At 35.6% G+C, this 17,371-nt stretch overlaps 1 long non-coding RNA gene across 2 annotated transcripts in view; it reads right to left on the reverse strand.

Moving 5' to 3' along the window:
* Positions 1-17,371, reverse strand: part of LOC136829135 (uncharacterized) — a 112,458-nt gene that overhangs the window by 1,720 nt on the left and 93,367 nt on the right. Inside the window, exons 1-2 of one of the 2 annotated variants that reach the window (XR_010850308.1) lie at positions 7,465-8,045; positions 3,489-3,643 (exon numbers count right to left, since the gene is read on the reverse strand). This is a non-coding gene — a long non-coding RNA (uncharacterized lncRNA). Of the gene's footprint in view, positions 1-3,488; positions 3,644-7,464; positions 8,046-17,371 lie in introns of those variants that run through there. The other variant, XR_010850307.1, reaches the window with a different exon arrangement.

Consider the following 17,371-nt stretch of genomic DNA (forward strand, 5'->3'; position numbering starts at 1 on the left):
GTTTTCCAAAATACTTCTAATCCCCCTAAAACAATATAGCAAGTAATTGTTTTACAAAATACTTATAATTCCCCTAAAGAAATATAGCAAGTGTGTGTAACTACACGTGGGCCAAGGATATATAGCACTGGTTGTCAGAGCCAGGATGGGAAATAGATACGGGCAAATAATCTAAAATTGTTTACTCCGGGTAACATTAATATCAAACCTTAACCGGGCATACATCAAACTTATGCAACTACTTCGACCTCTATTAAATCGATACAAAAGGCATTCATTTCGAAACTAAACAGACGATGACAATGTTGAGTCAGTGAAACCAGGACAGCTAAATGGGACGACTTCACTCTTCGGAATACTACTTCAGCAAGCTATTTCCATCACGTCATTGAAATTGATCATGATGGCATTAATTTTATTTTCTAATTCACCAAAAGTATTTCATAACATCCTGCCTCTCTCAATCTGCACTAGTCCATTCCCTTCATTTGAATTAGGCCTTCAAAGGCATATTCGTGCAAGGAGTCTTTTACGGACTATTTCATAAAACCAGGCCAAAATACCCATTCTGAAGGGATGGGAATTAAAACCGAGTTATACTTTTTTATCTAACGATATTACAGCCATGATAACCACAGCTGAAAAGCGAATTGACCACTACCAATAAATCGTTACATACTAAGCTATCACTGAGTCTCTGTAATGAGGAAAATACCTTCAGTAAATCTATACTAATGGTCGCAGAGCGTTCAAGTATACAAGATAGGAATTATCAATCGATATACCGTTGGTTATTGGGCTTATGCTACTAAATTCTATTCAAGGTAGAATGTTAGTCTCCTGATTATTGTGATGGGAATAAAAACTATCCTATCGTTATTTGTTTTTCATAATAACATTAATAGGATTTCGATTCCAGCCAATATATGCTTTAAAGTTACGCGTATATTTTACGTCTGTAATGACTGAACTGTCCCCCCCCCCACCAAAAAAAAAAATAAACAACTAATTGGCAAGTAACTTGAAGAATAAACCTAAACTGTGTCTCACTTCAGTCCCTCGATTAACCACAATTGACTATTTAATCTTCTGGTATGTCTTGCTTAACGTTCATTGTTTCACACTGACTTCCAAACAGTCCAAAACTCTAATAAATCAGTTCCATAACCTTAATGACATGCATTTTCAATTTCACTTTACCAATACTACTAGACATTGTATCGGGCAAGTATCCCACTGTTTTCATACAACGGTACAAACAAAATGTTTACAAACTTCCGCCCGATAGTCAAAATGACACCAACAAATAATAAACTTCTCGCCTTTCCTCAAACAGCACACGTACTCATGAAAAGAAAAAGGCACCACAACGTGAAAGAGAAAATGTACTAGCAAAATGTATTAACAAATTCTACGATTACTCAAGTCAAAGATAAAGTCAAAGAAAACTTAGACCGGAATTTTATAAGAGGTAAACATACTGAATATCGATTAATTAAACCCTTCTGGAATACCCATGCCAACCAACTACATGAATGACAGCGAACAGTCCATGAGGCAGTTCGAATTCCTTTTCCCAGTGACGCAACGAAATTTCTGTCTGCTATGGCAGTTGAAACCCTAAGCATCAGCTCATGGACAGACTGCTGGAAGTGCCATTCTTCCTTAAATAGTCTAGTTTGATAACATCAATAACATTTTAACACCAAGATGGCCAAGGCACCAACCAACCGTTATGATGTTAGCACTAGAAAGTCGCAGATCCCTTCTAAATGGAAATGGCAAATGTGATGGGAGCATGACAAATAGAGTACTGAAAATACAAATGAAGGTCATGCAAGTGCTCTTGTTAGCTTGATCACAACCAGGAAGACCAAATGAGGCAGAGGGGGAGGTATCTTAAGCAGCCCTAAGAGAAATTGATAAATGCAGGAGTGGAAAATTGAAACGAATTGATATTATCATGTGAAACACAAGCAGCATTAAGAAAAGGTTTCTGTTGACATAGATGGGAAGGTATCCTTAATGCAATGTAAACTCCTCGAAATGATCTGTGAGTTGGGGATAGGAAAAGGATAAAGAAAGATCCAAATAGAATAAAATCATGGAAACGTCCTGATATATAAATGGAGTATATATCAGGAAAGTGTCTGTAAATATATCATAAAAAAGAATGCAGTGTGACACAATGGACGGGGCATCGAGAGACATGGTGGAAGAATCAAGATATACAAAGGCCTATATGAGCCTTCAAGCTATAGGAAAAGAGAAGGGAGGCTAAACTAAAAGGCAGGTGGCAAGAACAAAGAGTATGGGAGGAACCGATTCAGATCAACACAGCAGAAGGAAATGGAGACAAAATGAAAAGAAACCCAATATAACATTTGATGAGTGTTTTGAAAATTGTCAGAATGGAGAAAATGAAGACTAACTAGAGATGTTACACGAAAGAGGGACCAACAGAGAATATATAATTGAAGAGATCGCAAGTGGAAATCTCCAAGGGCCATCAGGAATAACAATATCCTAAAAACAACTTATTAACCAGTCAGTGGAGAGCTGACCAAAATACAGGTACCGTTTAGAAAACATGATAAAGAAAAGAATAAGACCAAAACAATGGGAAAAAATTTAAGACGATAAGCATTTGCAAAGGTTAAGAGAAACATCTGAAAATTATAATTCCCAGCTTGGCTCATGGAGTTCAACAACGGCGTCAGTCGATAACCATCACAATATAAGACAACTGAGTTGCTTGTGAAAGATATTTCAAGATAGAAGAGACTCATGGGTGAATGTCATTGACATAGCTGACGGAACTTACTCCAGCAATTGACTTTCCAACAGACCTCACCCAGGAACACTGTCAGCTCATCCAGTCACTGCCTCTTGCCATTCCACTCTTCAGACGTCATTATTTAACGCTCTGATTTACACATCCTTTGGTATCTTATAGTGAAGCTTTCAGCCATCCGGTGCTTAAGGCAGTGAAAAGAGAGAGCTAGGGGCCGAAGGGAAGCTGCAAACAATTTTTAATAATGCCTAGAGTGCACCACTTGAATGTCCAAAATTGTGCGTAAATGGGAGATGACATTTTCAGGCCTTTTAAAAGCCGAAACCACGAAAACAGTCACTAGCAAAAAGTTAATTAGTATCTAAACTAATGCGCCTATGCTTTCAAACTTGGATTTTTTTTTTTGGCAAATTGTGCGGCTGTAAAGAACCTTCATTACAGTATTATGATTTAATACCAAACCTAACAGGGCGGTTTCATTTCTCTTGTACGATATGCACGTACCATCACCTGCATCGGACTGAGCTACAACTACAACCAAAAAACATTCCCAACCCAAGAGCCCCACATTTCATATTTCCTGCGAGGATGTTAAGAGGTTATAAAGCAGCTAAGGGCAACTGCATTCATTCCATTATGGATACAAGAGCAACTACTAAGTGAATCGGAACAGGTCATAATTATGATTCCTTACTTGGTCAAGGTCTTCTCTAGACCTTGTACGTCGGTATGACGATCTCGCTCCAGGCCTACTGGAACCCAGGACCCACTGGTGGGTCCTGCTGGAACCTGACACGAAACGAAAGCTCTGAGAAGATACTGACTGACTCGCTATCCAAGACTGGCAATCTGTAAAATGTAAAATAAATGATGAACATCCTTATACTTATGGTTACGCTTGAATTTCGTCATTTAACACATAATGAGAGAGAGAGAGAGAGAGAGAGAGAGAGAGAGAGAGAGAGAGAGAGAGAGAGAGAGAGAGAGAGAGAGAGAGAGGTTGTATAAACCTCAGTATCTATTTTCAAGAGTAATTAGGTAAAAAAAACTCGAAAATAAAAGTAAAAAAACAAATCTGACCACAAATGTTCAGCTTTACAGGTTGGTGAAAGTTGAAATTTGCACGCGCCCCTGCCCCCGTCCCACGCACACGGCCAGATGCAAACACTCCCTAATGCTTCCGGGAACTGTACGATTCCCACTTTTAATTATATTTTCCCTCATTAGCTTTTTAACATTGACGATGGAGTGAAACCCACTTGGTTTATCAGACCACAGAACTTACGATGTCAAAACTTTCTGATGGGTGGCCACAGACGGGGGAACTAACTGGGACCGTTTCATGACAAGACCGCGCAGTATCTGTTGACCTAAGTAGTCAGTTATGTAGCTGGGGGTTTCTCGAATGCAGTGATTAGCGGCAAACCACCTCATCCCAAAGAAAGGTGCTAACAATTAGAAGGGTAAAAATAACACCTCTGAAACCATCATCTACGGTCCATATTTCTGTTCGTGCAGAGAATGATTGCAATTTACGTGCAAGTTAACTTTACGTATTACATTACATACACAAAATGGAGTAATGACTCTCCCAATGTAAAACGAAAATAGAGAAGAAAATTACTCAAATTTATCAAATACCTAGTTGAAAATTACTTTAACACTGATGTGATACTGTTGAATGTTCATACTGTTACTAAGAAATTTGGTGTAGGTAATAAAACTGTAAGAAGCTGTATGTTATTTCTTCATGGTTTTTCCAACTGGCGCTAATTTTTTGTATATATTTGCACAAGAATGTTCGGGGATCTGGAACGCCAGAGATTTAGTAGAAATAAAATGGAGACCAGTCTGTGTGTATACAGTATATGTGTACATAATGAATGTGTGAGTTTGTGTTTGCACATATGTGCTTGCACATGTAGATTAGCATACACATACACAGAGTATCTGCTTGTTCAGAGTATAGAGAAGCAAACTTCTAGGATGAACATTCATGTGTGCCATTTTTGTTTTCTTTCACGTGTACTATAGTCTGTGGAAGCTTAAGAAGATAACAGTCTTTTAATAAATTGGGCAGTGATTTACATCAATAATAATAATGACTTGTTTTACAGCCATACTACAGAGGTCCGGGAAGAAGCTGGATTTGCTGCTTCACTGACGGTTGTCAATCTGATCAAATATTCAACATAAACTGGAGAGAGAAAAATAAAACTAATACCCTAACTGTACGGATTAACATATAGAAAGAAGCCTAAATGCCATATACCCATTACAGTCGGGGAAACCACGATACAGACAGAATATGTAGAGAAGTATTGCTAGCAATATTCCGCAGATCTTCGAGACTGGCTAAATAAAAGTACACAGTTTTTCCCAGACGCCACTATATACAAGATAGCCTGAAATAATGAAAATGTCTGAGTAACATTCTAACATGGCAGCCTATCCAAGAGGGTAGATTATTCTTAGTTTTCTGTCATTTTAAAATGTCCAGTAAGAGTATAAATGAAAAATTAACATAGCCTATATACCTTGCAATTTAATGAAGCAAGCTTAAAAGACTATCTGGTTGACACCATCTACCATGGACAAAAAGTGGATATAAAGGAATGAATAAAAATTTTGTCAACTCGCTAGACACCAAGGACACGGCTGGCCCATGCATGGGCGATCACGGAAGAGAGAGTAATTGAACACGAAAATCCAACCAGCGTCATGATATTAATTGCCGTAGAAACAGCATCAACCCAGAACCAGATGGAGAGAAGAATCTCACGTCAAACACAAAAACGGGGACATGCTACATTTTTGTGACTCAAACTTTGCCTTCACTGATCCACTATATATTGTACTATAAAGAGGCTTAGTCGATCAAAATATTTGTCTCGTCTCCTGTCCTATCTAAGCTTTCTAAATCAGTGCACTTCGATGGAGTTGGAGGGAAAGGGAGGGGTGGTCTCTTGAAAGACACCATCAATTCTAGCTGGACAACTAAGGACTTCAAATTCTTCCTAGGGTTCGTCTCTAGTGCTACTAATTTCAGACGACGAATTGCCGTTGACAGCTTACAATGTTTGTGCGAGACTGAATGTGAGCCATTTAGGGTCCACCGGAGACGCTCTTACTGACAGCTGGCGACGAACTGAAGAATAACTTTCACACCCATATGAATTACTTTGAACGCAAACTCCTGATAGCAAGGTGTTTCAGCAAATAAAAACAAACATTTCAGATGTTAAACTCATACGGTATACTCAGTGCTTTAACGTTTTGCAATACCCTCTATCAGAATTTTAAGTCTAGTATTGAAATAACCAGGAACTTCACAAGACTTTCAAACATTCCAATTTTGGTTAGCTTATGCAAAACAATCGTGGTTATTTCTTACGTTACTTCAGTGTCTAAGATTAGGCTTCTTGGCATCGCGATGAATATGGTATTGTACTACAATACTTTAAAGAAACGCTATATAGGCGTAGACAGAATTGTAAAATTTTATTTTAAACCCTGATCTCATTTGGGCTTTAAAATATCAATTTTCTGTTTTGATGTGTGATTTGAACTTTCCTGACGTTTGATTCGTTGGCAAATGACTTAACCAACCACATGTAACATAACCTAGCATAACCTAGGGCACCAGGTCCTTACCCTATAGCGTGATATTTGTTTGAAAGATATAATCTGAATGAGAACTATTATTGGGGTTACGACCCTTATAATGCACTCATTTGTGTTTCCCCCACCCAAAATCCCCACTTTCTCATTGTAGTCCACCTAATTGTCACATATAAGGGTCTGGTCCACTATCTTTTTAAAAGTACTCATTTTCTAACGAAACGAATGTCAGAAACGTTCAAAGCACGCGATAAAATACGAAAATAACATTTCAAGTTCAACATGCAATAATGGTTTATAGTAAAATAGCACCGAAAACATTTCCGACAGGGGCGGCGCGGAGGATGCTATAATTTAACTGAATGTAAACAATGCAATATTTGTTGCCATAAATATTCGATATTTTTGTTGTTGGCTTTTAATTACAGAATATGTACTTCGGATATTTAGTGGATTGTGAAATTTACTGTATCAAGTTCCATTGATTTGCTTCTATGACTTACATGTCAAATGACGGTGTTATTGAAACGAGAACATGTTTCTGCTTTATATGTGAAGATTGCCCGTAATGAAAACCTTTAAGACTAGTTTTTGTTCTCCCTCTTGAGAAATCTTATTATATGCCTGGAAGGTTGCATTCACTAGGCACCACCGCCTCATGTAAACATTTTTTTTCAAGAAAACCATTATAACTGAGATCTTAATGACTCCAGTTTGTCAAAAATTATAACAAAATCTTTAAGAACTTCAAACAAGATTCTTGAAGAATGCCCAAAATGAAATTGTTACTAGAAAACAATGGAGTTTTTATCACTCGAAATCTGACTTTTGGGACGCAAAGCTAATTTCCATAATTACATAACGCAGTCGGAAGAATACCACTTACCATACCGTAAACTGTTATCTCATAATAAGCTCTGCTAGTTGGACTAAATGAGGACCTACAGGAGGTCCTGCAAAGACATAAATCAAAACCCAGGGCTTTCATCCTATTGCCTAGTCACTCTGTTCGCCCTCTTTCAAGAAATACAACTCCTTACATCACTAACCTTTTTCCTGTACGCAATATCTCTGGCAATCAGGTTATGCCAGAGTCCAGTTTCTCCACTGGGGACGGTCGGCCATAAAGCTTACAACTTGATGACCACCTTCCTTCATGAGTTTTATTATCCTTAATTGAAACAAATGGCCTCACTCTTTGAATTGTCTCAATCACAACAAAACGTCACCTTCCCACTACAACGACTAGAGACGTGGAAAAATCCCACAAACATCGCTGAGAATCCTAAGAACGGACCACAGTCACAACACTGCAGCACTGCACTGTTTTTCCTGCCTTCCTTCTGAAGATCCGGTTGCCTTTAACACCCCTTGGACCAATGAAAAGCGTCCTTCGTATTCCTTTTAAAACAAATGAAGAAGAACCAACCCTCTGATTGGCTGGATTACGGGCCTATTTCCAGCTGACGTTATGTCGCTGTGAGTAACAGGGTAATGTGGGAAATTTACGAAAAACTGAAAGCACCGGAGCTTGAAAACACTCCCTGATAAAAAAAACTAATTTAATTTGGTATTTGATGCGTAACTGGACAGGTAGCTCAGTTTAGATGAACAGTTGTCCTCAGGAGTAAAGGCTACATTGCAGAGGCGATGGACTGGTCCAAAGTTGTATTCCAATGCATTCTTAAGTATTTCCAGGTTACAAATACGACGAATTGCATCAGATTAAAAAACCAATATGAAGTCCATTTATCTGGATTACCTACTCTATCTGAGCGGTCATAGGAACCACAATTATTTTTGGCAAATTGGGATAGTTCATTGTCTTCTTAAGAGGGGAAGTCAGATTGATACATACTCCATCAAAAGTCAAATATCAAATACAAACATAACGAACAGAATTTTGAAATAAAACGTAATGATAAATACTGTGAAAGCATTCATTGTCACTGAAAACCTTTCATTCTAAATATTTAATAGAAATGCAAAAAATTCATCGAAGACGTCACATCAATATTGAGGCGCTTTTGAGAGAGAGAGAGAGAGAGAGAGAGAGAGAGAGAGAGAGAGAGAGAGAGAGAGAGAGAGAGAGAGGGGGGCGGGGGAGGGAGAGAGGGATGACAGAAATCTGTTTAGACGCAGAATACAGGCAACCATCTGAGTAGCGTAAGCACGAATTCAAACTATTCAAACGTCCAGTGAATGGACTGACACAGGTTGGAGCGAATGTTGATTGCATCTGTTTAAGCTGAAGTTGTGGATTCCTTCCAAGGGTCCTTCTTCGTCTCGTCCCTAAATTAGAAAAAATTGCCAAAATGTCTATTCACCTGCATCGAAGAGGGTAATTAGGCAGAAAGAGAGAAATCATGAGTATTATTACGCGCTAGTGGATTTACAAGAAAAATGTCTATGAAACGGTGTTTAGGGTCAAAAAGCCATATATTAAGGCGTATGATAGGAGGGAAAGTCAATGCGCCAACAAGAGGAAAAAATCGTTCATTAATTCTTCAAGATCCAGACATACCTGTAATGCATACAGATGAGGGAAAATTTGTATAAATTTGTATGACTTGTGTCAAGAGAAACATGTTTTAATACGTATTAAGAGGAACATATGAGTATTAATATTAATATAAATAAGCACTATAAATGTTGGGCTGAAAAATTCACGGGAGTTTTTTAAACTGTTAAAATTAAAAAAAAATGTAAAAAAGGATACTGATCACAGAAACGAAAATAAACTGAAAGACTACTAAAGAAAAGTGTGTGAGCGCGCGTGTGTGTGTGTGTGTGTGTGTGTGTGTGAGAGAGAGAGAGAGAGAGAGAGAGAGAGAGAGAGAGAGAGAGAGAGAGAGAGAGAGAGAGCCGTTTTCTGCTGCTACCGAGAATCGTTTTGTGTTACCAACCGAAACATTCAAGAAAGAAAATGTAAAAAGATTGTTGGGGAACTTTGCTAAACATTTCTGACGTGCATGATCGATCGCTACAAACCAACACGTGATATATAACAAATTTGCTTTGGATATAATCGCTTTCGATGGTCTGATCATCCAAAGCTTAGTAAATGGAATTACATTAACAGAAAAAAAAGTTCATCAAGGTCAATGAATTTTGATAACATATGAAAAAGCAGCTGATGCCATTAAGAGTCAGTATGTAAAATCTGTGAATTAATTTTTCATTCTATTACAGTGCAGAGAAAACGATCATTTTACTAGTTTTTTCATAGAGCATGCGCACAAGATCTTTCACCCTTTACAAGTCAGAAACATTGCAAACGCAAATACAAGCGAACTTTGTCGAGTTTTAAATGCTGAATACAGTGATTGGAGGAACCAATAATTTTTGTTCAAGATCGTAGCTCATTGGCGATCTGGTTGCCCATTCCAGTAGCATAGGACCTTGAACAAAAATTGGAGTGAAGCAAGGACAGCATATCTATGTCCATGCAAGTCTTTTAAATAGGTGTGTAGGTCTCCACCAGTTGGGTCTTTTTTTTTCCAGGATTCTGTTGATTCCTAAATTTGTGTGAGCTTATTCCTTTACTGCTATTCACAAGTTGCTGTGTAACCCTTGCTTGGACAAGTTAGTGACTAGATCCTTGCTTATCTCATGTCGCTGTTCTTCCTCCTCTTGATGTGCATGGCCTCCTGCAGTGAGCTCAGCCCACCCTTGAACCTTTGCCAGTAATGGCTATTCACCCTTGCTCGCCCTTCAGGTACCTTCTGAACTCATGTCCCTCCAAAGATTCCTGTCAACCCCCCCTTTTACACTTGAAACTTCAAACTCCCACCTCAATAAGCATTCATAACAGTCCTCACCTGCTGCAAACTGTAGTTCTACTGTCGTATCAGCAGCTTCAGTGCAGGCGAGCACATTCACCAGCAGACGCCAGCTCTAGTGGCAAAGAAAGCCAGAGCCAACTTTTCTGTTACTACATCTGCCAGTTATTGTCAGGAAGGATTTCTCTTTGTTTATATGCCAACAATAGTAGCAGCAGCATGCACAGCTAACTGCCATAGCAAGATTAGGAGCAACAATCTACTAGCAGCAACTAGGCTAGGATCATCACAGGTTGCCTTTGTCTCAAGGCTTTTAGGTAGCCTTCTCTGTGTGTGTGTATATATATATACATTTATATACACAGGTGTCTGTGCATGTGTATGCTATGCTCTATTGTGTAAGTAAATTCATGTGACTCTAAAGATTTAAAAGTTATCTTTGACATAAAAGCATACTCTATGGGCATTAAATATATTGGTATATTCAAATATGTTCAGCAGACAACTCTCAGAATCCCGTTTATTTGTAGCATAATTCCTACAAAAATTCTTACACAAAGAACAAGAGTACGGTAATCGATAAGTTCAAATGAATTAAAATGATGTAAAAAATAACATTACCTACCCTTCAGGCAGCTAACTTAACAAAAATACACCTTTTCCAAACTTATACATCGAGAACTTAGGTACATCGAGAGGCCTTTGCGAAAGAAACCAGTGATATTTTCTTTTAAACCAGGTGATACCACTCTTCGAAATTCTCTACTTCGGGAGAGGGAATGGTGTTCTCCGGCAACATAATACTATCATCTCTTCATGGTATAATGAAAGACAAACACACTCGGGCAACATTACACGGTAATCCACTTTCAAGTTAACAACCGTCTGGGGAGAGGTTGTTAACTGAACGGCTGTCGTAGTCAACTTAGACTAGCAATCAGATTGCAAGGATGAGGAGTCAACGACTGTGTATCAGAATATGCTGGGATGTGAGTTTTACCCTTGATGCACATGCAGCACAAAAAAGATATAGATAGAAGGAAATAAGTCTCAAAGTTCTGAGCCTCGAAACCTGAGAAAAAATTTACATACACACACACACACACGCATACATGCATATATATATATATATATATATATATATATATATATATATATATATATATATATATATATATATATATATATATATATATATATATATATATATATATATATATATATATATATATATATATATATATATATATATATATATATATATATATATATATATATATATATATATATATATATATATATATATATATATATATATATATATATATGTATATATATATATATATATATATATATATATATATATATATATATATATATATATTTATATATATATATATATATATATATATATATATATATATATATATATATATATATATATATATATATATATATATATATATATATATATATATATATATATATATATATATATATATATATATATATATATATGTTGAGAGCAACAGGGATGGTTATCGAGAGCGTGCATGTTCATCGACGACACTTGGCAGTGAAACTTAACGTTTCACTTGAATGAAAAATGGTAAAACCAAAGGAACAGATAATGAAATGGAGAGCTGAGCTATAATCTGAGAACTGTCTTGGTCACGTTGCTTTAACCAAATGCTAAACTTTTGTAGCAAAGAAAAAAATACCATCTGACATGTTGACATATTTTCTTGTCAACAAAACAAACTTCTAGCCGGCGTAATTTTTGACGAAACTTTTGCACCCAACTTCTGGTCATTTGCAAACTATTTTATAATGATCTCGTGCTTCATGTTTTCAACTTACATTTTGTAACTTTATATTGGGGCAGATTTTTTTAAACAATTTGAAGGTTGTAAATGATTCGTTGTTTTTCTTAGATCATTTCTCAATTCGTTTTCCGCATAGTTTTTTTTTATTACACCTTTATTAATGTTTTATTTGACCTTGTTAAGAAAATGAGGACCCTACAGATATGGAATTTCGGGGTAGGTTACTGTAAACTCGTTAGTTATATTTTCCCATTAAATGTTTATGCAAAACGCATCTTTCTCTTATTCCAGTTGGACAAACATTAGTAGAACACCAAACTAACGCCATCAGTCTCGTCAAATAATTTATAACACAGAACAATAAGGGATGCACTAAATTCCACTGAATTTTCTTTGATATCTTCATTTTACACTTTATTTTACATTCATTTCCAGAATTTGGTATGCAATAGGTGTAAGTATGAATAACTTTGCCAGAGTCATTACACTGAATAAATTCCTAAGATATGAACTGGAAAGCTTTAATTTTAGTTCACAAATTTTATGCGCCCTGGCAGCTCATTAAAGAGAACCTCATTAATTAATGGTTAATGAACTCATGACCGTAACGTAGAAAATTATGAAAAAAATATCATATTCAATTTGCAATATTACTTTTATAGTCTGCCGGTAGATATCGTCTTGTTAAAACAATATTATCATACATATTGACATTTTATAACGTAGATAATACATTTCTTAAAATCTTATTCTGAGTCTAATAAGAAATGAAAAATATTATAGGGCATTTTCCAAGTTAAAATTATTCTTGATTCTAGTACTAAGCATCAAAATTAAGAAGCACGAGTCATTTTGAAAACACACCAGCTTCCAAACTGGGTTAATGCAACGAACCACAGTACGACTTGCACTGAATAATAAGCGCTTGGGGTGAATAACTATTCATCTCTCCTTCAGGCTGATGTCATGTGGACTGGTTAATTAGGCTCATAGAAAGCTTTTCGGACGTTCCATTAGCTAAATTGAGGGTACTTAACACACAAATGGAAGGTCTTTTACTTGGGAGCTGCCGCATAGATAACCATCGGTTAAAGAATTAGGGAACGAGAATGGGTAACTGAGGCCGGGGAAAAGCGAAAGTAAACCCAATTACATGTTGCGAGACGCGAGAGTGATGGGGGAGTAAAATGAACACCATTACCATAATTAACAAAGCCTTTCATGGAAAGTGATTTGCTCGGTTGATGGGCTTTCACGACCTAACGTGAAGGCTTGTGCTTTTAAAGTTCGCTGTAATGTAATAATGGCCAGATGAAGATGTTTTTCTTTTTGGGTGAATTTCGTGGTTAAATAATTCTTTGCCATACTTTAAGTGTTAGCTCATGCTATACATAATGCTTTCGCGAATTTCAGCTTCTGGTCAATATGAATAAGCAATGTGTATATTGCAAGGTTTTGATTATAATTTTCTGTTAAACTTCAAACAGAAATTCCACTGGGACAACTCATACTACTTTCATTATTATCAATTTATGACCTACTGTATTACTTGAACTTGAAAGGTTCTCAAGTACAGTATTCTCATTCCATTGTCGATCAACTGGTGGCTTGGATTAAGTCAGTTCCTTTAGGAATTTCCTGATAGAATTGTCTCAGTAGGTAACTACTTTGACTGATTTCTTATTTTCTGGCAATGCACTTGATCTACTTTCAACGGATATTCCTATTAATCCACTCTGAAAGGCTAAGGCCTATGGACAGGCATCACATGATTATTTCTCTATTCTGTTTCCCTACAAGTTTGGACAGTTGAGGTCACTTTGACAGCCTTTCCATTCCAGCCTCCTCTGACAGAGTGAGTTTTTTTTTTTTTTTTTTTTTTTAGGTATGAAAAGTGTTCATTAAATCTCCATCTGTGTGCAAATGCCGTCCGTGGTTTCGTGAATCTCGTAAACTCTGTTTGACAATTCAAATAAATTCATAAGAAGCTAGAAGTGAATGTCTAAATTCAGAGTATGCACAGTTTTCTATTTTAGTTGTCATCATACATTTGCAAATACTTGCACTAATGGTTGTGTGACTTAAAAAGGTGTCGTTTCCCCTCGTATCTTTAAGCAAGTCTTTCCCCTCACAATCCTCTCTTATAACCATTTGGCACAATTCCACTTCGTTCCCCTTAACATCTATTGATATGTAATCATTTTTGCACATCCTCCTCCGTTATTAGGTATTCCCCTCGTTTGGTGGAGCATTAAATCTCACTTTCTGCTTCCTGTCATCTGCTCTTCGCAGTCAGCTGGACGTTTCTATTTTCATTTTGTGAGTCTCGCTTTTAATTTATTATACTTTAAATAAGGCTGTGTGTCATCCTCTCCCTCTGTGTGGAGGCTGAAAGACCCTCACCTGGACGCTGTTTGATTTTTCAGTGCAATAAGCAATCTGACGAACGGGGGTAAAATTTATTCTTTATAATTCTGTTCATGATACTTTTTATAACAAACAATGAATTTTTATTTATTCATTCTGCTCATGACTTTATATAGACCATTTCGAAATGAAACACAGAGAACCTTCATTCGACCATTAAATGTAAGCTTAAATAAGAAAAAATATTTAAAATGACCGCAACCTACGGCTCTTGTCCACTCTATTTCAACAGCTCTCTCTCTCTCTCTCTCTCTCACACACACACACACACACACATTGCTATTATAATATATATATATATATATATATATATATATATATATATATATATATATATATATATATATATATATATATATATATATATATGCATATGTATATGTATATGTATATGTATATGTATATATATATATATATATATATATATATATACATATATATACATATACATATATACATATATACATATATATATATATATATATATATATATATATATATATATATATATATATATATATATATATATATATATATATATATATATATATGTAATGTATTTATAAACCACCAGGTAATGATGCACAAGAGGAAAGAGATTACCGTGCGTGCTGCTAATTATCTGCCAACATTAGTTAATTAGTTACCACGAAACACTTGCAAACGAGGTGCGCTGGAGCGAAAATCCACAAGAAAAGTACCGTAGGGAGTATTCATCCTTGTGGGCGCTGCCTATATGATTCAAAATTGTCGTGGATGTGAACTTATTTTATGAAAGCTATTACGGATATGTCTCGCGAAACACACCAGCCTTCTCGTTCGCATATTTAATGAGGCGATAAATGTTCGAGTCATCAAGAAGAAAGAAGCATTTTCCTGAGAGTAAGGAGTCCTATTACTGAAGAGGTAGTCTTTGAAGAATGGAGCTTCGTTATATTATTGCATTCATTTGCTAGATCACATATCAGAGGAAACACATCCAGCGATTGGATGCGATTCCATTCTCTTCCAGATGAGAAGAACAAAAAATGCTCAGAGTTGATACGAAAGATGAGATCTCCCTCCATGGGAATAGGAGACCGTGTGAAGTTAAAATGTATTGATCACAAAAGAATACAAGTAATGAACATGAAAATGCTTAACCTTGTAATATTTATGTGAAATATTGCAAGTTCTTTTGAAAGTATATTCAGCTACTTTTATTGTTCCTGTACGAAACAACATCAATAATAATAATAAAAATAATAATAATAATAATAATAATAATAATAATAATAATAATAATAATAATAATAATAATAATAATAATAATAATAATATAGTGCGAATTTTACATCGTTGCCAGTTTTGATAACAAATAGAACTAAATTCTGAAAAACACCTAAGGGTGTTATTTAGATTTTATAATAAATAATGAAATAGGTAAAGCGGCAAAGAACGGAACAGAAGAATAATAATGTCTGGAAAATGACCATGCTTTAAGAAATACAGCTGCTTACAAAATATTACATTGAAGAAGTACGGGAAATTTATACCTTTATATGATTCAAGTTTTTTTGAGGGGCAGCACAGTATTAATCTATGCTTTCCTAGTAAATACTATATGTTTATGTGGCTTGTATGTTCAGATGAGGTATCTTCTAAAAAAAGTAATGTATTTTTATTTGACAAAGTCGTTATTATAATTTTTGTTTTTTTGTTTTTAGAAAATAAATTTCATCTGAATCACAAATATCTAAATGCCTCTCTCCTCATTTTCGCCTTTATATGATGGAATGTGAGCTATTATGCCCATTATTCAATTTCACAATCATTTGCAAGGAGAGGCGCAGAGGTTTACATATATCTGTGTCTGAAATTAATATTCCGAGAAGTAGAGATTTATAACTTTCTTTTTTTAGGAGTATTATGATGTTTGTTTGAAATTAAATGATTGAAATTTTCCATGCTAAATCTCTGAAGATAACTTATATAAGCCCCTTAACAATTTAGTTCGGTGAATAGGTCGATGATAGTTACATGGATTCAGTAAATTCTGTTAATAAAACTACTAAAAAAGTGATACCAATTTAAAGGAGTTCTACTACGCTAAATTCTTGTCTAGAACCTCTCTCTCTCTCTCTCTCTCTCTCTCTCTCTCTCTCTCTCTCTCTCTCTCTCTCTCTCTCTCTCTCTCTCTCTCCTCAATTTTTCTCGTCTGTCTACTATATATCCCGCAAAAGAAGGAAACATAATGAGTCCAAGATTCCATTTTCCCAAGAAATCCGAAAGTGGTTTAAGACTTTCCAGTTTCAGGGAATGGTTATAAATACTGTAAACACGAAACTTATCTTCACCCATTCCAAAAGAGAACCATCTTTATACTTTTCCATTTCAAAGTAACACTAATGAAATTTGCAACGATTCCTCAACACAAGGGAAAAAAATTCCATACAAGAACTGTCCAATTTAATTGTGAGTTCAAGGAAACGGATTAAAGAGGAAGCAGTTGAGATAAAATTTCTTACTTCACTCTTGACTCTCAAACGACTCTTTATAATAAATGAAACGTTTTAGTCTGGGGAACATCCCATTAATCTAATTTCTGCCAAAATCTTGCAGCTCCTCGTCTAATTAACTCGATGTCTGAAATTCAAATTTCGGTGATGAGAAAGTATGTTTTTAACAAGATTTTCTCCTTTAAGAACAGAGTATCTTTTATTTTCAAACTAATATTTTTTCAAATGTTCTCCACTGAAGAACACTTGAAGAAATATTAATTTGAAAATAAAAGATACTCTGTTCTTGAAAGAAAAATCCTGTTAAGACAACTTTCTCATTACCGAAATTGAAATCCCAGACATCGAGTCAATTTGTCGAGCAGCTTGAAATGTTTTTTTTTTTTTTTTTAGATTATCTATTTATACTTTTTATCAACTTGT

This window comes from Macrobrachium rosenbergii, chromosome 44 (assembly GCF_040412425.1).
Source record: "Macrobrachium rosenbergii isolate ZJJX-2024 chromosome 44, ASM4041242v1, whole genome shotgun sequence".
NCBI lineage: Eukaryota > Metazoa > Arthropoda > Malacostraca > Decapoda > Palaemonidae > Macrobrachium > Macrobrachium rosenbergii.